This window comes from Taeniopygia guttata, chromosome 3 (assembly GCF_048771995.1).
Source record: "Taeniopygia guttata chromosome 3, bTaeGut7.mat, whole genome shotgun sequence".
Lineage (NCBI taxonomy): Eukaryota > Metazoa > Chordata > Aves > Passeriformes > Estrildidae > Taeniopygia > Taeniopygia guttata.
The window spans coordinates 102154032-102181072 of NC_133027.1; the positions used below are offsets into that span (position 1 = coordinate 102154032).

Genomic DNA, 27041 nt, shown 5'->3' on the forward strand with positions numbered 1-27041 from the left:
TGAGTCGTCATATTATTCTGGTAATGCCAAAAAATTAATAATTATCAGTATAATCTGAGAAAATGGTATTTGCAGGATGAAAGGTTTATTATTTAGCACTTAGCAGAAAAAGGAGGCACCCCAGAGCTGGCAATTTGGATGCTGGCTGGGGACCCACATGCTGCCATCCCCATTTTGCTGGTGGGGAAATGGCAGTGGTGAAGGATGTCACCTCTCTGTAGCACTGAGCCCCTGTGGGTTCCTGCTGGGGTCTGTTGACATCATGGCTGCAGCTGCTCAGTGTTAAAAAAAAAACCAAGTGAGGTTTTTTTACTTTAGGCACAGAGATACCTTTAGTAGCATCACTACAGCAAACATTAAAGCTCTTTGCTTCAAATGCTTGAATTCCCACTGTATCTTCCCCCAGATAACTGGATTGGAAAATTAAGCATTGTTTGTTTGGTTTTTTAATAGTATTCTCTTGTGTGCCATTTCACCATTGCACATTTCTGACCTTTTCCACTCTGGCACTGGACTAACAGGCTTCTGGACTTCATGGGAAGGACACTGGACAGGCTAAAAGAGTGTGAAGGGATTGGTTTGTTTGGTTTTTTAGGTCCTTGATTCACACTTCTCACTCTCGGCAAACTCTTAGAGTTTTTCAGATTGCCAGATGGGAGGTCTCTCTTCTGCCCTAGTGACTCATGGACTGGCTGGATTGCAGGTCATGTTGTCTCTTCTTCATAGTGCCATGGCAAAGCGTTTGTTTGAGCCTGAGTCTATTCAGACTGTAAATTTTATTGATAATTTTAAGGTTGCAAATTTTTTGGTTAGGTGTGTGGTATTCTTTCGTCTGACCCTAAGCATGCCAGACTGTCGTGTTTACCTATATTATAAAAAATCCTTGGTTGCATTGAAAGGTTGGTCTGTAAAGGAGTTAGGAAATCAAATGTACTTGTTTTGGGGTAGGCATCATTTAAACTTGAGCATGAGAGTTTTGTTCCATCCATTTCTTGCATGCTTTACTGTTTTTTAACAGAGGCTGCATGCTGACAGTTTCTTGGCCTGGAGATAAAAAGTGCTGCTTACCCAGGTTTGATAGTCTGATGGAAAATTGTCTCCATGATGTATAACACCACTGGGATTATTTCTAGCCATTACCGTTGGTCTCATTTTACAGCTGTTCACATTATGCAATTTGATGCTCATTTAATTTAATGAGAGGATGCTGCAGACTTACTTATGACTCTGCAGGACAACCTGCATGCTTTGGCCACCTCTGTTAGCCCTGCCAAAGGAGGAAGAGCGTGTTTCTTACAGGACATGTTACAACGTCTTTAATACCTTTGTTATCCGTGCTTCCCAGATTGCCACAAATGGGAGGGCGACTTGCCTGGGGTGTAGATTATACTGGAATAGCAGGAGAAGTTTAACTTTTCTTTTTTCTTCAACTGCTTATTAGACTTCTGTTGTAAGGTTATCAGGAGGTATTAATGGGCTTTTCCTTTTGTTGCAGATGGAATTTCATGATTTGCTGTATTTTGAATAGGACGAGGAGATGTGTCTGATAAGGTAAGAGAGAGGGTAAGATAAACATGTTCCTACACAAAGCTGTCACACTGCATGGTTTCTTGGGTTGAGGATCATTTTTTTTTTCCCTGGCAGAACCCTGCAAATAATTGTGATAATTATTTTTAAGTTAAATCTGCCTCTAAGCCTCTGAGCAGAAACCATCTCTGTTCTGTACAGCTTTTGACCAGTTCTTTCTCCTGGTGAAGTGATGTACAAAGGCCAGAAGACAAAAAGCGATGCCTTTGCAGGCACAGTGGTTAACAAGATAGTCATGCTATTATTTTAGAGCTTTTTTTTTCTCAAGTAACAAAGGATGTAGAGAAGTTTTTCTTTCATTTTGAGATATTGCTTCCCCCCACATCCCTGGCCCAGATATTCAAAAGTTCAAAAGATCTTTGAGCTGTTGCAAGGTTCTACACTTTAAAACTTGTTTTTCATGTTGCAGTATTTTCAAATTTGGACTGTTTTCTATTAGAATAGAGTATATATGAGTAGAAATGTTCTAAATTTGAGTTTGAAATTAATATTTGCTGTCCCTAATGTGCTGAAGGAAACTGCAAGTTTGCTGATCTTTTAAAATCTTCTAATAGTGTTTTTAAAAGGTAGTGTTTAAGTGAATACTTCTTTCCTTACAGTTTCTACTTCAGAGGTTTCCACTATTAGAGGGAAATAGATGTCTGTCAAACTCTTAGGTGTTGGGAGAGCCATATTCAAACAACAAAAATAGTTTTGCCTAGATTGTCACTGTCTTTCAATGTACAATCCACACTGCAGCTATCCAGCTCTATCACTTGTTTGTTTCATTTTTGTCTCTTCCTTCTTCCTGAGTTCTGTGCAATTTACAGGCCTCAAAAATCCCTATTGTTCTTTTGGCTTTTGGTTGGAAAATGTCATGGAAACATATAAATGCATGATGCCATTGTATGAGGATCAGGACTAAATGACTTTTTCCTTGGATTCAGACATTTAGCTCTTGTAGACGCTCTTGAGTTTTTTGGTTTGTTAGGGGTTTTTTTGTTCTTTTTTCATATATGTTTTGTTTTCCAAGGAGGGTGGATTTATTTTTGGAGGGTGGCTGCTCAAGCAAGAACTGAAAACTTTGAATGACTCTTGGCACTGAGTGGTGTATTCAAGAATCAAAGACTTGGTGGCTGCCTGTTTGTTTTTTTTTTTTGGTTTTGGTTTTTTGTTTTGTTTTGCAAGTATTAGACATTTTGTCCATTCAAACCCTCTTTCATGCCACTGTTGGATCATGTTATGAATATTTTATCTAAAGGCTTACTCTCTACACAGAGGTGGTCTTGTATGTGTATAGCAGGTAAACACAGCTCTCCAGGTGAGAGATCTTGCACTGTGCAGCACTGTTACACAAAGCACCTCACATACCTCATTTGTTATGTAAACAAGCTGCTTCACTTGCACGTGTTCCAACCAGTATGGGTAATTAAAATTGTTTACAGGACCTCTTAGAGTTTGCAGCCCAAGTGCACTGGCACCCTGTGCACCGCCCCTCGCACCGTGCCAGCGGCATTGCTGGGGCTGGAGGCTGAGCGGTGCCCACTGTGGCACTGCCACCAGTTTATTTGTGCTCTTGTTGAATGGGACAGGTAGAAATGCTCATGTTAAGGTGTGGGAATCCAGGGCTTCCCTCTGTCTGTCCTGGAGGGCCTGGGACCCTGGCAGGGGGTCAGGACCCCCCCTGTACAGAGCCCCGAGAGACACTGTCTATGATCTCTGTCCATGGAAAAGAGTTTTCAATCTTACAGGATGAATTACAAGCTCTGAGTGTTTGATATGAGTAATAATTAAGTGTGGCACGGGTGCAAGAGTAAAATTTTAGGTTTCTAGATTAGGGGTTCAAAGAGGACAAGATGGAGGAAATTGGGTGTGTTTTGTCCTTTTTCTCCTTCTTCATGTCCTCCATGTTTCACTGTAGTGTTGGCATTTTTCTATTGGTTTAGGCTGGGGACACACTGTTCAACGTAGGTGACAGATATTGGCACATTATTGTAAATATAGTACACGTAGTTTCTGGTATATAATGTTTGTAACATCCCACTGAGGGCAGAGCCCCACACGCTGCCCTGCAGGACAGACCTGCGGCAGGGCAGCAGAACATGTTAGAGATAAACAGAATAAACAACCTTGAAAACAGCACAGACGAATTATGGCTTCTTCTTTGGCAATGGGGCAGAAAGACACAGACTTTCTACAATCTCAGAATCATCAATACCCACAGATTCCGACATTAAGGCTGCTTTGTTCAGATTCAGCTCACTAAGAAGTCTGTCCAGTATCAAAGCAATGCTAGGGACTTCGGTGTGCATCAGCATTTGGGACGGGACAATTTGGTGAGACAGCAATTCAGTGATTCAGCTGCTGGTGTTTCCTGAAGGCATAATTCTCATGTATTATATAGTGTACATATATTACACTGTGTAATTTTATGTACTGCTCTCTTCTGTGGAGTAAATATTGACAAATCTGTGTGCTGTAGCATGGGCAGCTCTTGTAGCACAGCAGCTGATTGCTGTTGTACGGTCTCTCCCATTGTAAGTTCACTCTCCCCTTGTCTTGTAAAACAGCCACTGGGCTGGCATTAAAATGAGATTCTGTGATGAAGTAGCACTTTCCACTGGCTGTCATCTTTCACCTTTAAGAGGAAATGTTCTGTCCTCATTTTATGTGATACCTTCTCAGTGTAAAATTCAATTCTGAGCTAGGAATGGGTGTATCTTGCTCACCTTTCTCCAAGAGGTCTTTGTTTATCCTTTCCCCAGTAGCCTGGGCTGGAGAAATGCTACTGTCCCACTCCTGGTCCTCCTGTGTTGCAAGAAGTGTCTGGCCTGGTCATGTTCCTTCTTAAGGCTGCAGGTATCACTCATTCTTTCAAGTGTCCTTAACTACTAAAGATGTCATGTCATCAGTGTTACTTCATTTATTTCATTTTTTAACCTCCTGCTCACTTTCTGCATTCCCTCTCCTCATTTACATTTAGGTTTTCATCCTTCCGTACAGGCATCTGGATTCTGCCCCAAACATGCCCTCAGGTCTTGACTGTGCCTCCTACCAGTGTTTTTCCTTGGTTGCTTAGTTTTCATGGATATTTCCTGACCCATTCCCTTCTGTTTCTTCTTCAGGACAAGCCAGTCTGATGCACACCCACATTTCGTGCTGCCATTGCAATTAAAGGGGCTAAGATCCCATTTAAAGCAACAATAGATGGTCCACTGTATGCAGAAATAATCTTGGTTTGATGCTAGCCGTGGTCACTTCCTTGTAATGGCTGGCTTTTGGCATCTGTTCTCCTGATCACATGACAGGGTAGAATAAAAAAACTTAATAATAGCTCTTTTGATATTCCTGAAGCTTAGTGATGAAATTATGAGACTTGGCAAGCTTGCAACAATGTTGATAGGTGCCAGGCCTCTCACCCAATATTTTCTTTTCCTTCTTCCCTATTTCCCTGTGCCTTTATCTTGTTTCCTTTTGAGCAGTCCGGAGCCCTTGTGAGTTGCAAGTCCAGTTTCTCATGAGGTCTGCCTGATAGCTCAGATCATAAATATAAAATCATTCTATAAGGCCTAATCTATTTTTGAGTTACACTTATGAGATAAAAATTACTTTGATCGCTGAAACAGCATTGTATCATTTTGAAAGGAAATGACAAGGAAGTAACTGTTATCAGGCCTATCTTCACAGTGTTAGCGTAGACCTGGCAAATGGTGTCTGCAAGGTCTCTTAACAGCTCCAAATTAGGTTGCCAATTAATATTGACTATCTAAAAAGCAGTAGGTTGATGTATATTCTATTATTGATAGCTGTTAATGCCCTTCATAATAGTAATCTGTTTTGCAAACATTTTCTGGTTGTTCTTTTCTAACGAGCCTTGGCAGTGAAACCCCCAATTTTACACAAGCAGAACCACAGTAACTCGTTGAAGTGTTTGTGTGGGTTTTGGTTTTGTTTTTTTTTTTTTTTTTATTTTGAGTGTGTTTGTCTTGTTTACTGGGAGTAACGCTTGATTTTGATGAGACCAAATAGAGGCAAAGTCCAGGAATTACTTCTGTCCAAACTGGTAAATTGTGGTTTCTTCTTGTGTTAGTGCAGGTCAGCGCAAAACTCTTGCATCAGTGTTAGATGAATTTTAATAATTTCCTTTCACATTGCCAGTGAATACTTTTGTCTCTACAGAAGCCATCTTAGGAAAATTTTCACAGTAAGAAAGGTAATTTGAATAAAATGGTAACAGGTAATTTGAGTTTCTTTTCTTGTGTTATTTAGCTGTTATGTCACAATATGTGGAAAGTACCTGGAAAGCACAAGGAGAAAAATGGGAAATCTCGTGCATGAGGAAAAGCCTTTAGATAAGTGTGTAGGGGGAGAATATGTGCATAAATGTAGACATCAAGGTAAATGCTTTTTCCTTTTCTTTTTCTTCCAGAAAATTTGAATATTTGCACAATCTGATGTTGCAAGTTTTAAATGCTTAACACTTCTAAAAGAATAAATTACTTCAGTGCCTGAATTTGTAGATAACTGTCAGCTTCAAAGGATCAAGTGAGTTGGAAGGAGTGTCTGGAGAACTCAGTATAAGCAGGTATCAGGCAGAATATAGAAACGAGGGGAGTACAGCTAATATAACAGAGACCTAGATGTACTTTTATGTATTAATTAAGACTAATTGTGCTACAAAAAGCAGATTTCAGTGGTTCTGCTTTTAGTGTAAATGTAGGATACTCACTTCCCTCTCCACATCTCTGTCACACTGGGTTTCCCAAACTGCTTGTTACAAGAATTGTGTTGCTTCCATAAAAATTAAGAATGAATGAAAATTCACCTATCTAATATTTTTTCAACTACCCTTACAAAAAGGACTATCTTTGGCTTTGGAATATCTTTGCTGTGAGCTGGCTAGCTCTCTTAAGATATAAGTACTTTGCACTCTTGATTAAGCAATTAAGAGAAACTGAAATCAGTACTGTGAAATGCACATTAAAGCTATAGGGATGAGATGGAAAGAGCCATTTCAGCTTCTGCTTGAGGAGTGAACTCATCTGAAGTTCCCCTTGGAGTACGTAAAGCACAAAGGGGAGGGGTAGTTGAGGTGTGCAGTCTCTGGGGTGCTTGTTGCCTTTCATTCCACCCAGTGAGCCAGGGCAGGGTACTAAACCTGGCCAGAAGCACTGGCTTGGACTTCTCCCTAGGGTTATTTTCCTGGGCTACAGGGAGGGTGCCAGGGCAGCTCCTGTCCTTTCGGGGTGGGCACTCACTGGGGCAGGACTGGGGGGTGATGGGAACATCAGTGCTGGTGCTCGTCCCTGAGCCTGCCACCCTGGCTGGACTGGACACACCCTCCTTTCATCCTTCCTTGGTGCTGGTGGTGTGACTGGAGCTGGGAGATGGGGACTGGGGAGCAGGTGAGCCTCCCCTGGTGAGCACACCGGGTACCAGCTCTGTGCTGGGACTGGCTGCCGATTTCAGTGGTTGAAAATAGTGCTGCCAGCCAGAAACTTCCAACTGCAGCTCTGCTAATGACTGCTGTTGTGGTTTTGGGCAACTCCCTTGGTTGTCTTTGAATCAGCTCCCCTTTCAGTAAGAAGAGGATGGTACTTACTGTTGAAGTGATTAATTATGGTTCTTCAGATGTTGAAGTCCTGCCATGTATTCTTACCCTTGGCATGGCAAACTTTCTCTGCTTTTGTTAAGCCTGGCTCCAGGAAGATGACCAGAGTGCCAACCACCACTACCAGTCTTTTGAATCTTGGCCCCTCTCTTCCTCTTTTCCTTTATCTCTGCATCTCCCTCTTGACTGTCCATTCTTCATATAAAACCTTTCCTAAATTAAAGACAGGGTGCCAGATAGAATTAAAAGGAAAATTTTAGTTGAGGCTCTAGCAGTGAGGTTAAGGGTTTGCTATTGGTGTAGTGAGATACAGAAATGTTCTGCTTTTTTCTCTGAAACCCATTCCATGTCAAGGTTGTGCAGTTTCCAAGCTCAGAGTTGGCTGCCAACTTCAGACATGCTAGTGACTTGCTGGTTTTTAAAAAATATTTTAAATACACAAGTCTAAAAATAATATTTGGGGGAATGGCTGAGTGAAAAATTGCAAAATTCATATATGAGATTATATTTAACTTAACCCCCCCAAGATATTTAAATTAAAATATTAGTTAAGGTAGCCAGACAGAGCTCAGAGAACACCAAAAGCTAGTTTGCTAATCTCCCACAGAATATGTTGTCGTCTGGGTTCATGAGTGACCTCCAGCTGCAGGTGTTAACATCCTGCTCCAGGTGGAAGAGAGGATGTGTTGAGGGGGCTGGGAGTTCTCCCTGTTACACCCACTGGGGTGTTGGGGCTGTAAGGAGCAGGCAGCTCTCAGTGCTCCTGCTGGGTGCCTGTCTGCAGCCCAGGTGGCCAAGCATACTGGGGGGACTCTGTCTACTCTCTGGTGACTTGTGGACTTCATAAAGCTCCAGAAATGGGCTTTAGTTTTAGAAAATACTGTCTTTGAAGTACTTTCAAAGGCTTCTGAACCCAAATTGAGCATCTGGTGTCTGTTCATCCTGTCCTGCTAGAGCAGATCATGAACTCTCACTCAGTGATTTCTATAGTGAGTCCATAACTTCTGCTGTTACCTTACAGAGATATCCTTTCTTGACTATAAATGACAGTAGGAGACCTGTCCCATTTTTGTTTCTCTTTATCCATGGAGACATGTAATAGAGTACATGGATGTAGTATAATGCATACTGCTTTTGTTAAACACAAGTTGTTATCAGTTAAAAAGTAGACAGAGACATAGATGGATATCATAAACTTTGTTTCTCAAACCTGCCATTTCCATACTTGGAAATCACTTCACATACCTTGTTTATCCACACAAAAATTTGAATCTCCAGCACCAATTAACATCAGGTAGAGCAGCAGAACAGTAGATTGCTGGGTGTCCTGGAGCTCTGGCAACAGCCTTGAGTACTCTGAACTGAGGCCTTGGAGCACTTTGAAGACAAATGAACCTTGATTTGAATATTCTAATGGTGTGTAGGGTAATGGTGCTTCTGAAGAGCTGTGCTCCAAGGGCCATACTTGCTAGAATTACTTGAATGCAGAGGTCTTTGTTTGTGAATGGGTAGTACTGCTGCAGTGGGAAAGATGTTAATGCCAAAGGAATTGCACAAGATTTTAGTCAGCTGGATAAGATAGAAAGTGGTTCTCTGAGAAACAGCATTTAGCAAGCTTGCTGTCAATGAGTTTCTGAGCATACTGCGTGTCATATCAATCAACTGTAATTATGTACGGTCAGGCAGAGAAGATTAATTCTGAATTCTTCAAAACCATTTCATCTGACCAGAAGCATCTTTTGGGGGTCTAGCTTTGGCTAATGTATTCTTTATCTTCTGAGTAAATTTTGGTAGAGACATTTAGCCATTTTGTTGGTAAGTCACTGATAACCATTATCCTCTTGGATAAGCCAAATATGCAGACTGTTTAAACTCTTGATATAAGATGTATTCTCTGAATCTTTCACTGTTCTTGTGGTATTTTCTTTTTCAAAGTGAATAGACCAGAAATGCATGTTGCCCTTGTTGTTACTGTTTTTTAGATCACACTCTCCCTCCCTGCTTTGCCTTATACAAAATAATGCTCTTATCCACCCAAAGGCTATGCTTCCTCGCTTAGCTGCAGATTTGTTCAGGAAATTTAGTGTCTAGGTGGTGTCTGCTGTAACCCCCTGTCATTTTTTACAGGATTACTGCCTTCCCAAATGCAGTTCCCCAAGGGTATCTCTCTGAGTTCTTTATTTTTTTTTTTTTTTTTTAATTCCTAGAAGTTTGTAATTTTGTGTTATGGCTGTATTAAAACCAGCTGCTGCTCTGACAAAGTATACCTATCTTAAAGTATACTTTACTATAAAGTAACCTTACTAGTTTTTTGCTTACCATTGCTCCAGGTTTCATGTTCTGTACAGATGACAAGAATTGGTTTTATATTTTCCTTCTGATCCCTGGTAATGGCAATGGACAGCATCCCATCAGTCCCCCAAGATTCCAAGAAAAAATACAAGAGGAGGTACATGATGTCATTACAAATAACACAGGATTTTGTATCATTGAACTTCTTCTACTCTGCAGTTTAGGTTTGTGTGAATATAATTACAGCTTTGAATTCTTTCTTTTAAATATTGCATGTATGTGGGGGAGTAGTTGTTTTGGTTTTGCTAAGTAGCATTTTTCCAGACAATTGCATTCATACCACTTGTGTTCTTTTTTAAAGGTTAAATTTAATATTGATAGGGTTTTGGGTCTAGTTTTTATATGAGATTAAGTTGCACATTTACCATCAGCTAATAGTCAAAAGGTACAGTCTCACAAAGACTTGGCTAAAACTAAATGAATAGCTCTCAATTTCCTGTGGGTGTGGGGTTTTGTGTGTGTGTGTGCACTGCTTACCAATAAGGAATGGAGCAACTTTCTTCTGAGATAGCTATGCTGCCAACTTTTATAGTGCTGAAGTAATTTTGTTAAACAGGAGGAAGAAAAAAAGTTCATAAATTGTCAAAAGGAATTTGACTGCAGTGTGTGCCAGCAGGGTTGGGTCTGTTTTTCCTCCTCCATTTTATCAGGAGGAAAGTAGGCTTGTTGCTTTTGTACTTTATTGGCCTTTTGCTTTCAAATGGTGAGCCTTTAGAGTATACTGCTTTTATGATTTATTTCAACAATTGCCTGTGACTGTAGTATTTGAACACACCTCGTGGAGATTAAAAAGGTCAAGACATTTACTTCCATAGAGATGTTGTACACAGTCTCATTTTGGGCATCTCGCTGTGGAGTGACTCAGTTGCCTTGGGGCAGTGTGGGAAGGCTGCAGGGATTTGAGTGATGGTACCCCCCCACCAAAGCCATCTTCTGCTGGTCAGGGTTTGGTCTCTGTTTGGTCTGTCTGTCACAGGCTCAGATGAATTTTACCTCTAATACATGCTAGTGTTGTCACTTAGGTCTTGTGCATTGCTAGGTGTTACTCTAATGGTGGCATGCTATTTCCTCTGCAAAGGAGAAGTGTGCACATTCTGGCCCTTACCTGGCTGTGCTGTTAAAAGACAGGGAAACGAGTAGACCTGTCTGTGTACCACTTAAACTTCCTCTGGATTTCTTGAGTAGACAACTTGGAAGAACAAATTATCTCTGTCCTTTTTATTTCTGCTTTCTTCTCATGACTTGCAGCTTAAAATATCATCCCCTTTAGTAGCCTTAAGAGAGGTAGGTGATCAAGTCTTCATTAGAAGTGTTCTCTGAAGTTGAATTGGTTACACCATCAATCCCACTAACAAAGCTCAGAGGAAGTAGAGCTTTTTGACACCATACCAGAAGGATACCCAGCCATCTTTTACTGACTGCAAAACATGCCTGGGATATACCTGTGCAGCTGGCTGTGTAACTTTTTACTTTTATGATCTTTTGGATGGCCCTTGCTGCCTAGAAAACTTAGCATTTCTACCACGAGATTGTTGGAGCACTCTCCAGGGATGTTTGCATGATCTGTAGGAATTGTTAAATGTGTGCTCCATGTGTCACTGACTCAGGGAGCAGCTGTTGTTCCTCAGCTCTGGTTTGGGGGTCGGAGCCAGATGAGGGTGTGTTCTTGCTTCTCCAGTTTTCAGATGTGGTGTGAGGGAATGAAAGGAATAAGATGGCATGTGCTAAATAACCCTGATGAAGAGTGAGTCTTGAATTATTTGTAGCTCTGATTACCTAAGACACAAAAGGAGGTGAAACCTCTTGTTTAATGCAGCCTTCAGCAGGATCAGTAGTTAAGGATTATCTGGAGGTTAATGAAGTTCTGACATTGCAGATGGTATTACCTGAGGTTTGAGTGAAAGTAGCAATGGCCACTGTTCAGCAAAATCATAGGTAATAGTGGTTAATACAATGTATCCTCTTACATCATTACAGTGCTTTTATTGAAACAAGAAAGATGACTGTATGGCCAGATGTGGATGAATCCTGGTGCAAGAATCAAAGCAAGCAATACTCTTTAGGCACTAGTGAGTCACATACAGTTTGGAGATCCTGTGCTGTTTGTCATGCAAGGCAAATTCACATTTGTATAGGCTGCCTTTTTTTCCATGTATGACTTTGCTGTCGCTACTGAGTAAATTTTAAATTATTTCCTTATGTTTTTAGCTGTTCATGTAATATTGAAGTGTTAATATTTTTATGATTGCTTGTCCTCTTTCATATATGTGTATATTTTCTCCTTATGAAAGAAGTACACTTTTATTTAATTGTAGAATAGCACCTGGAGAATAGTTGAAGGTGAGAGATAGGCCTTCTATGTTACTTTTCTCCTGTTTAAAACAAATTGAGACTTACGTGATATTTACTATCAGTCTCTTGCTGATCCAGGGAAATAATTTTTAAAGACCAGGTCCTGAGAGTATTCTTTTAATTTGGAAGGGGTTAACATGAGCTTTTCATGTTCAGGTGGTGTAGCTAGGACATAGAAACACAACCATATAGATTGCTGTAGGTGGGAATGTGGTTTGTATAAATAGTTTTCTTAGCAGGTGATGAACTTTTTCCTTAATCATTTAATTACTTAATTTCAGGAAATCTTTGAGGGAAGAAAATGTCTGGGAAGCTCTGCCAGACACCTCCATAGGCGTGGCAGTAGAGAAAGAAAGGGGCTATGACATCTGAAGTTGGATGCAGGAAGCATTGGAGCAAGACTTGGCCAGAAATGCTGAAATACAGATTTTATGGACACAGGACATGAGGATTTCTGGTGGTTAGCCCAACAGCAAGTCACTTCAGCCTCAGAGTTTCCACCTGTGTGAGACAATTTATAATACAAGCCTAAGAAGTACTGTGAAAGTACTAAATTACTGCTTTCGGTGGAAGATCACAGGATGCTCTGAATAAAGCTTTACAAAAGTGCATAGTGTTCTTACACACAAACTATTTGGTATTAATAGTATCTCTTAAATGACAAGAAAAGTGAAATGTGCCAGATTTGTGAAGCTGGAGAAATGTTTGCTCATTATTTTGAAAGAGATGGAAAGTGCAGATGGCGAAGGGAGGATTGAAACCTAGGTTTGGAGCAAAAAGTCCTTTGGGCTGTCATCATGGATGTGGTTTGGAAATCCTTCATTTTGTTACCTTGTGCCTGCCAATTGGCTTTGTAGGTGGCTGAGCATATTTCTGAGCAGGTTGAGAGGGAAGAGGGTGTTCACCAGTGCAGAGTAGTGCAGGGCAGAGGAAGCTGCTGCGCAGACTCTCTCTTTGAAGATGTGGCAAACCAGGAACTGCTGTAGTCCTTTTCTTAAATAGGAAATACATGCATCCACAAAAGAAAAGTGACTGGCTGGAGCCTATGATAGAAATATGAAGTTGCAAGAAGTAGTCTTTCAGCCTACTTTGGTGTTTGGATAATACTTCAAAAGCTGAAATAAAGGCCGATGTGCAACCTGCCTGCAGAATAACAGCTGGTGGCATTTTAACCTGCACATCCACAGAATGATTGTGCTTTCATTGAATCACTGAATGTTTGGGGTTGGAGCTTAGGGATCATCTCCTTCCAACCCCCCTGCCTTGAGCATGGATACCTCCCACTAGACCAGGCTGCTCAGAGCTCTATCCAACTTGGCCTTGAACACTTCCAGGGATGGGGCATCCACAGCTTCTCTGGGCAGCCTGTGCCAGTGCCTCACCACCCTCACAGGAAGGAATTTCTTCAGAAGTACAGCGATGCTTTTATCCATGCTGCTTGGTGTCACTGAGATGAAGGCACTCTTCATAGTGGGGGGATCATTGCAGCCCTGTCTCTAGCTTCAGAGTGTCTCTGCCCATGCTCCAGTTCTCCTCTGCCACAGGCTTGATGTGGGCTTACAGAGATGGTTTGGTTTGCTTGAAACCAGCTCACAGAGAATGGGAAAGATTCCCGTTGTCTCAGATGGCTGGAGCCTCTTGATGTATTTCAGTTGAGTTGTTAACAGTAAGGCGTGACCTTTCTGTGAGCAGGTGAGAAGTGAAAATTCTGCCTCTCCCTTGCTTGGATACTAGCATGCTCAGAAATGAGGAAATAGCTTTAACTTTGTGATGGAGGCCAAAACACTAAAAAAAAACCCAAACCCACTTATTCAGAGAAGTCAGTTCTCAGCTTGATTATTTAGGAGCAACTGCATGAGGGTCAGAGTGTGTTCTCCAGATGGACAAGTTGGCCATCCTTTGTTAGGTATGGCAAATGAAACATTTCAATTTTAAATGAGCTGTTGGAGATATGTTCTAATATCCTAGGGAAGGCTTTGTGGCTAGTAATTAATTCTGGTAATTAATTCTGCTGTTGGGCTAGGGTTCAACAAAGGGTTGCATATGTTTTATTTAGGCAACACTAACCTGAGGAGTTGTGTTGAAATTTCTTTGACCTTTGCTAAAAAGTTAAAGCCCTATTAAAGTTTAGCCTGGGAGAACACCTTTAGGTCTACATTGTATTCCATGTTCTGGGAATAAATCCATACAGGAAAAACAGCACTGAGCACTTCAGTCTAGATCCTTCTTTTCAAGGGAATCCTCTCATGCATGCTGTAACATCAGCTGACCCCACCACCTCTGGCTCTGCTGTGATGATGGGTTCAGATTCTTTTGCCCGTGCTCCCCTTTATACTGTTACACCGCTGCAATGCTGGTGCCATTTGTCTAAAAGATAAAGTGCTCTTATTCTAAAAAAGTGAAGGTAGTACAACTGAATTGCTACTTTTGTCTATAAATATTACTGCTATTTAATAATGATGGTAGGAAGTCTCTTTTTTGGGCTGAAAGCAGAAGCAGCACTGTTCTGACTCAAGTTCAACCACAGTTTTTGTTGTGTTTTTTTTTTTTTCCCTAAGTCATTAAATGTTTTATTATATTTAAAAAACCAAAACAAATATTTTTGTTCTGGAAGAATGAGTATCTGATATGACAGCATAGAACGAAAGTTTATTAGGCATATACAGTTGAAATAAGTTAACTTGTTTAAACTGTATTGTAGAAGCAGTGCTTCTGCATTTGAAAAAGTTTCATGACTTCATATAACCATATCAACATGTTTCCATAGTTAATTTCCAGCCTACAATTGTATTATCCCTTGTCTAATGGAACATCATAATATTAAGTAAACCAATAACCCTAACGTTAATGTTGCTGATGTTTTATTAGATACTACATAAAGAAAAAAATCCAACCAAACACCAAAACAACAACAAAACAACAAACTGCAATCCTGCACTGACTTAACCAGGATATGTTTTAACTCGTTAAGTTTTTCTATAGGGTGAAAGTGGAGGTCACATCTAAAAATGATGAATCCAATGCCCAGAATGGACCAGCACACCACAATATGCTGTTGTGTACTGTTGCTTGAGAGGACATCAAATATGCACTCAGTGCTATTCAGTGCTTTTCTGCAGAGAAGAACAGACTTGATGCTGGGACTTCCATCACATTTAAATATGTCCACATATATGCAGCAAATAGAGAATTAATGTAGTGAGTATGAACAGATGATGAGGCAATGTGATTACTTGGAAAGGAAAGGGAGAAGTAACAGCTTTAGTATGTAGAACTGAGATAGTTATATTTCAGGGTCACTGGTAATTATACTGAACAAAGCTATTTCTTTCTAAAATTTAAAATGCCACCAAAAATCAGGGATATGGCAAATATGTCCTCCGTCACACAGGGAATTAATTTCCTTTTGGGGTGGGCTTATTTGAGTATTCTGAATGTTAGCACAGGCCAGTCCAACTCTGTACGTTATGTAGAGGGTAGGGTTTGCTACATTCAGGAGAGAGTTTACACTGGAAGGGAGCTGGGGTGATGGGAAGAAGCTAACAATGCACAGAGGCCTTGCAGCACTGCTGAAAGACTGGATGTGTTTCTTGGATGCAAAAGCCAAGCATGTTTTCTAGGAGCGTATCATGTTTTACCAGTGTGTGATGGCACAGGATCATTACTGGAATACAGAGTCCAATTCTTACGTGCCTGCAGAAAGCTGAGATTGATTACAGTTGGAAAACCTGTTTTACTGTTAGACTTTTCTTTTCTAAATAAAAAGCTCTGCATGCTTGCGTCAAGTGAAGTGGATGAGTTGTATTTTGCAAATATCTATAGAGGAAAAAAAAAGTACAAAACTCTTGAGTTTAGTAAGAGGAGGTGTAATGAGATTGAATAGCTGAAAGTTGAAACCAGAAGAATCTGAGCTATTTGTAACACACAAATAATTAAACAGAATAAATTATTTGCTAAAACAGCTCCCTTTGGATGTGACAGAGTCCTAATCACTTGCCTGGGAATTAGACTACATGTTTTTAGCAAGGGAGGGTATTGCTGTGTATGTGTTTTAGCAAGCCATGTATCTGCATGTAGGTCTGTGGCACACCTTGGGTGGAAGGTCAGACTGGTGATTGCAATGGCCTCTTCTGCTTTCCACATCTGTGGGAGGTGATGCTGTGCAAATACTGTACCAGCCCAGTCTCCTGATTGGGAGATACGGTATTTCTGATCTCCTGAGTATCATCTCTAGGAGGCTAGTAAGCTTTGCTTGTTTTGTTGTTTCTTTCCTCTCTTTGGCAAATCTGCTGGGTTTTGATTTGTGATTCAGAAGGGAGAAAAGAGAATTTCAGTCCTGCCCAGCCATCCATGGTGGAGAGTGGCTTCTGTAGCTAGATATCAGGGAATCCTGAGGGCTTTGGGGTTTTTTTATTTAATAGTTGAGGGTGTGGGGTTTTTTGGTTTGTTTCTTTGAGGAAGATTAAAGGAGTCAGATAAGTCAAGTTTTGCATGGTTGCAGGTATCCTGCTGGAGGAAAGAACGGGACAAGCAGAATAGAGGGGACAAGGAACTTATGATCAAGGGTTTTATTCAATTTTTGTTTCATCTTCTGGGAAGTGGGGAAAATTGCACAGGAGGGAGCTTCCATCATTAGGCTGGTTTTCCAGATTCACTCTGTATCAGTAACAACAGATTATTTTTCTTTTCCTGGCAACTCTTTTTTTCATCCATATAAAATAAAATCTGTGTTAATCTAATTTCTCACAGAGAGGGGTTTCCATCTCTGTTTCAAACTTCTGGCACACTTTTTACAATGTGTTGCCATGTGTTCCACAGGGAGAGGGAAATCAACACTAGTTGAGTTGCCTGCCTGCCTCTGGATGTGCCTCTTTGGGTTGGAGTAGGGGACACAGGTTGGAAGTAGAGATATGCAACACTGCAGCACCTGGGCAATGGACCCAAGGTGGCAGTTTCATATTATTCACAGGGGTGAAAATAAAATTCATAAATGCAATTTAAAAGCAAAGGAATTGCACATCTTGTCCCCACAGTAGCAACGCATTGTGTAGAAGACTCTATCTGGAGATATAAGATATATTAATATATCCTATATTGTGTTGGTGGGGAAGCCTTTGATGGGGAATGAAGTTTTGTGTTTTAATGACAATCCAGTGTTCTCATTGCATTTGTGACGTTACAGCAGAGCTCTGTTTCACTGAATATGGGAAGCTCCCTGTGCATGGTGGAGAAAATGCCACTGCCTTCACTTCTGACACATATTAGGTGTGAATTATTTATGGTACTTCATTGCAAGTGGAGGCTTCTGTAGTATATTTGTAAATAATTAATACTTTATGACAGGACATCTGTTTCTGTGGATCTTGTGTTATGGAACTAGTTTACTAAATACACTTTATGATAAGATATCTATCCCTTTTCCCAGACTGTCCTGTAATAAAGTATCTTTGTATTCCTGCTATATGTTATCTATTTGGACTCCTAAATGATATATGTAGAAGTTTGTACTATTTCTTGTGAGTTGATACAGTGTTAAGTTCACTTTATATTTAGTAGGTCCCTTTTTAAGTAAACAGTCTGCTAATTGTGTTCTGTAAAATTAAGTTAGTGAAAGATTTATGTACCTCATAAATTAAATTTGCTTCTTCGAACTTTCCTGAAGAGAATGTATTCTGTAAGACAGTAGTAATTTTTAAGAAATTATTATTTTTTTAAATTAATAAGAACTAGTTTCTGGTTGTGCTGATAGTTTGTGGGGATAATGAAAAGGCTAAGTACAGTGTACAGTTCAGAATGGTGAAACGAGAAATGTGGGATGAATACCTGTTTGGCCCAGTATGTGACTTGGGGGATAAAACTTTCCCTTGCTTTTCTGTGCTGCCACATTGGGAGACTTGAGATTCATCACCAGTGGGTGGCTGAAGGGGTTGGCATTACCTGTGCTGACCAACTGACTTGTGCAGCTCTCTGGTGAACCAAGACAGTGAAAAGATCCCAGTTGGAAAAATAATTTTCCACAAGGGAAAGGCCAGTTTGTCAGCAGCCCATTTCAGTAACCTGGTTTTCTGTGCGGGGCACAGTTGGATTTGGCTATGTCGGTGAAGGGGAAGCTGCCTGGGGTCAAGGCTGGGACCTTTGCAGGGCAGATGTGCAGCAGATCCCTGGGCCAGGTGTGAGGATGGCTGTGTATGGTCAACATGATGTGGAAGCGTGTTTGCAAATGGAGCAGCTCCATTACCATCTTACCCACATCTGCTGAGCCAGTGTGATTTGTTGGTTACAGTGCCACATGGATGAGAAGTGTGTCAAGAGGGAAAAATGCTTTAGATTTGGGATACTAAAAAAAACCAAAGGAATGTTGTATTTTCAACTTCAAAAAAGGATGGGGAGTCTTCCATTAAATTATCTTCTGCATACCCTCTCTTGGTGCGAGCCTGGTCCCCTGCTGTCCTCTGCTCATCCCCCATCACTTCTCTTCCCTTTCTTCCCTCTGCCCCATAATGACTCTCAGGAACGCAGTACCAGTGACCAGTTTTGCAGCTAATGTACTGTTGTAAGCCTTTTGAACTCACTGAAAATGAGAAGTTATCTCTGGGTGCCTGCCTGGCCCCGTGTGCTGCTGCAGTTGCTTAGCAGCCAGCGGGAGGCACAGGGGAGGAGCGGCTGGGCCTCCCTCAATCATCTGCGGGGACACAGGAGAGCACAGTTATCACTGGGGAGCTCCATTAACATCTTGCTTTCTGCCTCTCCTGCATGCTCACACACACCCTCACCTGCCTCTGCTCAGCAGCTTCTCACCAGCTGGGAAATGCAGTCTCCTGCATCCAAGCAAGCCTCACTGCTTGCAGGCTCAGGTGGAACGAGGCAGCAAAACCATCCCAGGCCTTGGTTGGGAGTGTGGCGAATGTGCTGTGAGAATGTTTGACACCTCCTGAAGGAGTGGCCTTGGTCAGGCGCTTCAGCTCACACGCTCATGGTTTTACACACTGACCTCTTCAGTTTTCCATTTTTAGTTGTAGGTTGCTGATCACTTCTCATTGCTTTTCCTTGCAGGCTCTGACAGAGTAGTTCTTGCTCAGTGTTCCTGCATTATCTTGGAGAAATCTCCAGCCTTCAGCCAAAAGTTGTGGCTTCTTCTGTCAGCAGGAGTGGTAGTGAAGGACACCAGCCCCTGCCTTGGCCACACTGCTGCAAGGTGGTCAAAGCCTTGGATAGAGGATGGGCTGTGACTGGGGAGGCTGAGGTGTGCTGGATTGCTTCAGGGAAAGAAATTCCCTGAAAACACAGCAGGTGGCCAAAAATGATAGTGTCTGTTCAACTGCCATGGCAGTTTTTTTACACTTTAGGGCTGGAGGCGCAGGTCTTTGAAAAAGAATGGGTACCAAAATGTCATTTGTAGAACTTCAACTTTGTTCCAGAGGGGTTTCTGTAAACCTGACCAGAGAAGGAAGAATTAAGAGTGCCTCAAACCCCTGGTATATCCAATTAACCAGCTCACCGCATATCTCACCCTGGTTGTAAATGTCAAGGTAATGTACTGTTTTGGAGCAGAGGCTGTCTCAAAGCTGTGAAGTGTCCGTTGCAGTGGGATCCTTCCTTACTTTTTTCCTTTTAAAGAATATTTATTTCTGATGGGCATCTCAGGTTTCAGAGATGTGAATGATGCAAACAGAGCGGCTTTTGGCTGTAACAGTCACACATCAGCCAATTTGATGTGTCATACTTTTCATTTTAATGCAGATTCCTAGATTACCACAAACCTAGAGTTGGAGGAACAAGCACATGATTTATATGAAGAAATATAGTAGTGCTTAGATTTTCTTTTTATAAGGCTAATTGTGTTAATTTGCTTGAGACACAATTATCTCAATGGGATTGATTTGTTTAATTAACTCGGGATGCCTGCAGGTGAAATAGTGAGTATAAATAGAAGGACAGTGGGGAATGCATCACTAATGTTTGTATTGCAGAAGGATTGACTCATATGTAAATGAGGTGCTGCAAGCCTGCCAGGCTAACCTAGTTCTGGGGTGGTTTCTAGATACAAAAAAAAAAAAAAAATCTCATGCTGTCATGCATAGCAGAGGGCTCGTACACTCAGGAGTAAGTTGGTGAGGAGTGTACACTGTAGTACTGTGGACAAACATACCTTGCTCCTGTTGTAAATACCTTGCATATTTACACTTCCCTGAACACTGCCAAGGGATGGGGTCTGAAGGATGTGATTTGTGCCAGACCACTGTGATGGCACTGCCCTGATGCAACCCAGCAGCTTCTCCAGTGTGTCAGCCCTCTGTGGTGAGAAATCAGTGTAGTTTCTTGTTCCAAACGTTGCAAGGGCCACTTCTGAGCAAAGCACACGAGTACCCTGCATGTAGCATTCCTGGGATGAAAGCCTTGTGGCAAAGCTTTACGTGTTCTCATGCTCCCAGATTCCTCTGCCTTACTGTGTGGACATACCACTCTGCAGAGGATTAGGTGTCTTAATAGACCAGTTCTGCAACCTGTGTGCATGTCCCTTGCCTGCTGTTTGCCAGGGCTGTATCCAACACTCTTAACGTGTCCCTTGTTCTAAGGTAAGTGGTTATGTTCCAGGCCCAAAGGGGAAATTCTGTCTTTTATTTCAGTTTCGTCCTGTACCATAAAAATCTTAATTCTTACAAATACAGAGGACAGATAGGTATTTTCCCTAACTAAAGTAGATTAGTGGTTTTCATAAAATTCTAGTCTTTCTCTGAATATTTTGGAGATCTTCATAGTAGCTTCTGGTAAAATATTGTTGAATATAATTGAACTGAATGTTGAATGTAAACAAAATAAAACTAGATCAACAGAGCACTGCCACAGAACCAAACCAACTAAAAAAACACGTTTCCTTTTTGCAGTTCTAAATGTATTGCTGTTTAAAAAATGCCTTTGTTTCTGCATGACAAGAGTATATAGGAGTACTGTTGTCTTTACCAAAATTCCTATTTTTTTACATCCTCAATAGCTTATCCATCTCCCATTAGTGTGGTTGCTTCATGTTTCTCCATTTTCTTCTCTACAGAAATCTGTCTTTGTTCCAAATTATTCTTGTCCCCATTTTCTGAGGCTTTTACTACATCTGCTATCTCAAGAAGAGATCAGATGATAAGAGCTGAACACAGCACTCTGATGGAGAACACACTTCTGATTTATGCTGTGGCACAACAGTCTTGTACGTCTTATCCTTTAGATAATCATGTGAATACTTCAGTCTTGAAAATGGAAAAAAAATATTTCTAAGTTGTATCCTTGTATATCTAGCAGCGTGTTTCCTTTATTTGCTAAACACTTGATTCAAATATTGAGTTACTCCAGAACTGTTAAACCCAGCAATCAGTTTTGAGTGCTTCACATTTTTCATTTAAATGCACTTTGCTTTTTATTGATCTGCAGTGGATTTAATTTGTCCCTTGGTCTGGCCTTGCATGGTTCATCTGGAATTCTTTCCACTGTTCTCTGGTTTTGAACAACTGTATATTTTGTCACCTGTGGGATTTTAGCTGTTCAGATTTTTGGTGGGGAGGAGAGAGAAGGTGTTGCCTTCCTGTTTATCAGTTCATTCAAGAGTATATGATACACTGCTATCCTGGTACAGAGCTGAGGGCATCCCTCCCTTGACCCTTTTTTTGGAAAGCTGTTTGTTTTGTTCTCGTGCATTTTCCATGTCTCTCTGCTGCTTTCAAACCTACATGCATGCTCTCCGTAATAAACCTCAATTTTCTTAGTAGCATAAAAGGATTTTTTCAAATATTGTTTCAAATGCAATTCCCAGCCTCTTTGAAGCCATTCTTTGGTTAACAAGCCAAAAGTACAAAGGGAAAAGTATGGAAGTGTTTATCTGTTGGAAAAACTAGGCTTGGAAAATTACATTTTGTCAGAAGTATTAGAGCTGTGTGCACAAAGTCTATAGCTCTTCCACCTTCAGGACACTCTTGCCCCAGCCTTTGTTTGCCTTGTTTTTTGTTGCATCCTAAATCTTTGCATAGGCTAATTTTGTTTTGAATAAAGAGAACTCTTTCTGTCTTAATGTCACTTGAAATAGTTTGAAATGGTCCTGCTTTATTATTTTCTACCTGAAGGAAAACTGTGGTTGGAGTTTTTTGGGTGTTGGGGCGAGGAGAGTACTATTTGATTTTTGTACCGAGTCCCTCAGCTTTTCCTCCCCTGCCTTGTTCCATACATATGCCACTCAAAGCCATGACATCTCTCTGTATTTTAAATGTCTTATAAAAATATTGGAACCCTCAAGAAATGTCATTTTGCCCACCGAGTGCTGTTACTCTGCTGTCAGGGTAGAAACCTCAGTCCTTGTGGTGTTTAACATAGATGCTGTTTTGCCCTTGCAAATGTGTGTTTCTGTCCTGCCTGGCACGTGGAGTTTTCCAGGCTTTGACTAGAACTAAGTTTACCCAGTAATGCCAGTTTATCTTTTTCAAGTTGACACTACAAAGGCAAGTGGTGGGAAGCCTTTGTAACTCACATCACTGATCTCCCAGCATCTGTGGTTGTGAGCAGGGGTTTGGGTCCCCTTTGCCTGTTCTGTTTGGGTTAGGGTAAGATGGCAATATCTGAGGATGATTTGACATCTGTTGAAGGAAACATTACAAAAAACTTTCCTGAAGTTTCTCTGAAGCTCAGGGGTTAAAGAATAACAGTTCTTCTCCCCAGGACACAGTTTCTGACCCAGTTATGTAGATTTCACTTTCAGGGCTTCATTGACGTAAATGAATTTTGGTTCTGCCTTAAAACCACTACAAGAAAAGGTCTTTGTGTAAGTTTCAGTTTATGTTTGGTTTTTTTTAATCTGTTACACCATTGAAGTATTAAATAACTTAATACTGCAAGAGCTTATTCTTTCCAGTCCATGGATTTCCCCTGAGGAAAAAGTAAATATGCCTCCTCAGAGACACTTTGAAAATGATGCTACACAGATGTGCAGGGACGCACACACACATCTGTACACCCAAACAGCACCGCGAGCTCTGCCGTGGAAGCCTGTGGTGTAAGGGGGTAAAATTGTGGAGGAGACACAGTAATCTGATCTGACTTGAAACTGTCTGGTGCTGAATTTCATTTCAGAAATCATGGAAGCATCATGCTTTTACCATGTACTTACTTATGTGTTCAAAAATACTTTTCCAGTGCGTGCTATTTCTAAATTACTAATTACTTGGGTGGAAAAATTGCAGTGTGCTTTTCTACAAAATTGCAAGGAAGTTTCTTCCAAACTCTGCATGGTAGTGAACTAAGGCATTTCCAGGCATTTTGTTCCTGTCTATAACTTGAATCACGAAAACACATCAGTTTGGCTGGTGCATTTAATGGCCTCTTAGGTTTCTTAAAGTTCAGAAACTTGCACAATAGATTATAGTAGAATACTGTTGACCAGGTAAAGAAAACTGATTGTGAAGGGCACATCAGGCACTTCAGAGGAAGTTAAATTCAAATGGAAATCACTATTATTTCTCTTGAGCTGGATATTTACAGGAATACAAACAGAATAGTGGAGCTGGGTGGAGAGCACAGTTTGCATCTGCTGCAGGGACTGCTTGGGGTAAGGCAGTACTGATATGAAAAATAGCAAAGGGGCCTGGACATGGGCTAAGGAGTATGTTGATTCTAATTCTGGGTTTATTTTTAAAAAGTCCTCCAGGATGGTGTTGTGAAACTGTGAAGAACCATCAGAAATGTAATGAAAAACTAGGAAAGACATCAGGTAGAGGAAAAGTCAGAGAACAAGGACGGTTTGGAAAAGGTTCAAGGTTTTTGATATAACAAAGTCTGTATGTTGCTGCTCTTGAAGTATGCCATCCAAAGCCCCAACTGTCTCTTCACTGCAGGAATGCCTTTCTTTCCTCTGTGGTATTTTAGGAAGCCATATCTTCAAGTAAAATTGGATCTGACTTGCTTTTGTCTTTATATTGTTGACACTGAATTACTTGCTTATTGGATACATACTTGTCATGCAGACCATCTAAGATGCCACTGAGGGTTGGTAACCTTGAAGGATATTTTCTATGTGGCTTTAATTATAATACATTCTGAAATGAAAAATGCCTTTCTCCATATTGCTTCATAAGATTTAAATATTTTTCCCCTGTTGCCCTCACTGGAGTGCAGAAAATAGGTTGACTGAAAGGCTGACTATCAAATTAAATTTGTTCTTGTTTTAAATAACTTTTCACATTGCATCTCTAGAGATTTTTATCCCTGTATCTGCAGAAATGTCATTTGAAATTCTTCTTCCTCCAAGATTTTACCAGGGCAAAATTTCAAAAATGTATGCATTAATTTCTTTCACCCTCTTTCTTCCAGTTCTACACCAAGTTGTCCCTCTTCTCCCTTCTTTTGGGTGTCCTTTCCCAGTGCTACTTACCCAGGTGCATTTAAGCTTGGGATACACAGGCAGACCTGCTTCCATGAGGCAGCTGTAGCACTCCTCTGCATGTGTGTGGATTTCTGTTTGCAATAAACCAATTTGTTTATACCTACTGTTCAAAACATGGCTGCTGACTGGAGGAGCTTCTTAGCACTACATAATATTCTCTGTGAGGGGAGGTGGTTAGAGTTAGGAATAACTAGTCCATAAAGTAGGACAAAGCTGTTTTAACAGGAAAACTTGCTCCATTTTGCATCTGTTTCTTTTGAGTGATCAGTCAGGGAAAGAAAATCATGAATTTTCCTCTTAATTCTGTGAATTCCTGTAATGTTCAGAAAAGATGTGAATAGAATTTACAAGATTATTGAAGATTATGCAATGGTCCCAGATCTGTGAGCAGTTCAGGGAAGAAAAGTCACTGCTACTTGTACTGTCACTTAAATATGATATGAGAGAGACACTTCCCTCCCCTGCTTCCTGCCTCCTTTTATGTTCTTTGCAATGTGAATATACTAACAACTATTTGAAAGTTATTTTTGTCACCTAGGCCTTCTCTTTCACATCTACCTCAGAAGCAATGCTTGCATCTTGGCGGCGTGTGTTTGTTTAATCTAAGGAAGAGCAAAACTTGTCCAGGTGACCGCAAAAGCAGAAACAATTGCTCGCCTCAAGATCATGGTGTGCATCTGTTTATCTCCTTTAAGGTGTTTTGTAATCACTTTTTCCCAGATCCAAAAGATAATGTCCTAGGCGATAACAGCTAATAGATGCAAATACTGTGTGAATTATACTTGCACCTACTTGCATCAGTCACCCTGTGCGACAGCAAAGGAAGAAAAAGAAAACAGATAGTGGTCCTTGTTCTGCACTGTGTTGAGGGCCCTTGACTTGCCCTGAGACAAACAAACAAAATGGATGGATACAATAGAGTAGAAATTGCTTTGTTTTTTTTCCACTCTCAGCTCTTCACTGCGTCTGGTTCTGCATAGATGTGATGGAACTGTTGGTTTTGAGTGTTAAATAATATACATACTTATATAAGAACAAGCTCGATCCCTTTTTTGTGGGACTGGTACTGTGCGTTAGGATTTTTTTTTTTTCAGACATGACAGCAGCTTTAAGGGCTGCTGAGATCCTCGTAACATTTTTTCCTCAGGATGCTGTCCAGTGGGAAGGGTCTGTGGTGCGCTCCGGGGTGCGCGCTTGCTGCGTGTCGCCGCGTTTGCCGCCGCGCTGGCCTGGTGGCATGAGCGGCGCTTCGGTACCTTCCGCTCACCGATGGAGGTGTAGCTCTGTGTGTTTGGGGGCTTTCAGCTGGATGGGTGGGTGGGTTTGGTGTGTTTTAGTGTTAAATACAATTCCAGAGGTGGCTCTCTTGTCGTTCATCTGTAGCATAACAGTAGGAAAGTATTGGATCTTTGATGGTTGCCTGGCAGAGAGTTTTCCCTCCTCTGTGTTTGGTACCACTTGCATCTGCCTCATCACAGCCTGCTTTCCTGTAATCTCTTCATTAACAACGTGCTGTAGCCCCTCTACAAACGAGATGATGTCTCTAATACACTGATAATAGAGAGCTGTAAAAAAGGCTTAACTGAACGTAATGCTGTTGCAGTTTATTTCAAAAGACAGAAGTATTAATAGTGGAATGCTCTAAGTTGTCCTAAGTTTATTCTTCTGATTGGCTCAGCTAATTTCCTTAGACAACTGACTTGTCCTTGCAATCAGTAGAGACAAAGGGTATTTTCTTTAGGGCAGCTCATCAGAAACCAAATTTCAGTGCTCTGATCACATTCTCTTCTAGAAACATTTCCTTGTATTTTCTTTTTTTTTGTTTTCTCCTTTTTTATACTGGCTGTAGAGGAAACCTGGAGACATGATCCAGCCAAGCTGTTGGTGGTATCAGTTGTACAGTTGTGCCCACAGTTATCAGGTAGGGCATCTTTGGAGGGTGACAATGAAGGCATTGGTTGGAAGACCTGTTTAAATAATTTGCCCAGTGCAAAGTGGTTTTTACAGACTTGAAGGAATGCTACATCTTAAAGAAATAAAGATCTGCATTTCTTGCTCTTCTAAATGCAGGCCTTTTTAAATGACAGCAATATGAGATCATCTCTAGAATCTTCTCTCAGTTAAGAGCAAAATACAGATTGAAACTGTAGTCCTGCAGTCAGATGGGTTGCAGAAAGTAACACATATCTCTCACTGCTGTCAGTGAAGTCCTCACTAGCTTATGAGTATTTGTATACAGGTAGATCCCTCCTGCTCTGCTGACGGATGCTGCTGATAGGCATTTTCTATGTATTAGAAACTCCTTCAAAGTGTTCTGTCAAATGGTAGCCCAAAATGTAGGTGGTTCTTTCCTAAGTGAACCAGCAAGCCAGAGAGGGGAGTATCTTTTGAGAGAGCATGCAAGTGTTTGACACAACCTTTTCAGTTTGAAAAGATGGAAAATTCTTTATCTGGCACAATTAGGAAAAGTGCTGTTAAACCAGGCAAAATTTATTTTGTTTCCATTTTAAAAATTAAATTAGAAATGACTGTAGGAATTTTCCTCTATGATGTTACGTGTTGAATAAAAGCATAAGTTGGACAAGGCTGCTGGATGAGGTCCTCTGTGAAGGGGAAACTGGGAGAAATAATGTGGTCTGAGTCTGTGTGAGCCCTTTGACTGGGCAGGCAGATGTGCTGTTCATGGCTGGGGTTGGTTGTTTTTGGCTGTAAACTGGGCTGAGGGGTAGAAGGGTGAGGGTGCTG

At 41.0% G+C, this 27041-nt stretch overlaps 1 protein-coding gene across 9 annotated transcripts in view; it reads left to right on the plus strand.

The window, feature by feature from the left end:
- The window catches only part of TRERF1 (transcriptional regulating factor 1), a 98740-nt gene that overhangs the window by 26755 nt on the left and 44944 nt on the right, over positions 1 to 27041 (plus strand). For 7 of the 9 annotated variants that reach the window (XM_030269044.4, XM_030269048.4, XM_030269047.4 and 4 more), the window contains exon 2: positions 1496 to 1551. The gene's annotated coding sequence lies outside the window, so the exon portion shown is untranslated. Of the gene's footprint in view, positions 1 to 1495; positions 1552 to 4331; positions 4426 to 27041 lie in introns of all 9 variants that reach the window. The other 2 variants (XM_030269051.4, XM_030269053.4) reach the window with 2 other exon arrangements.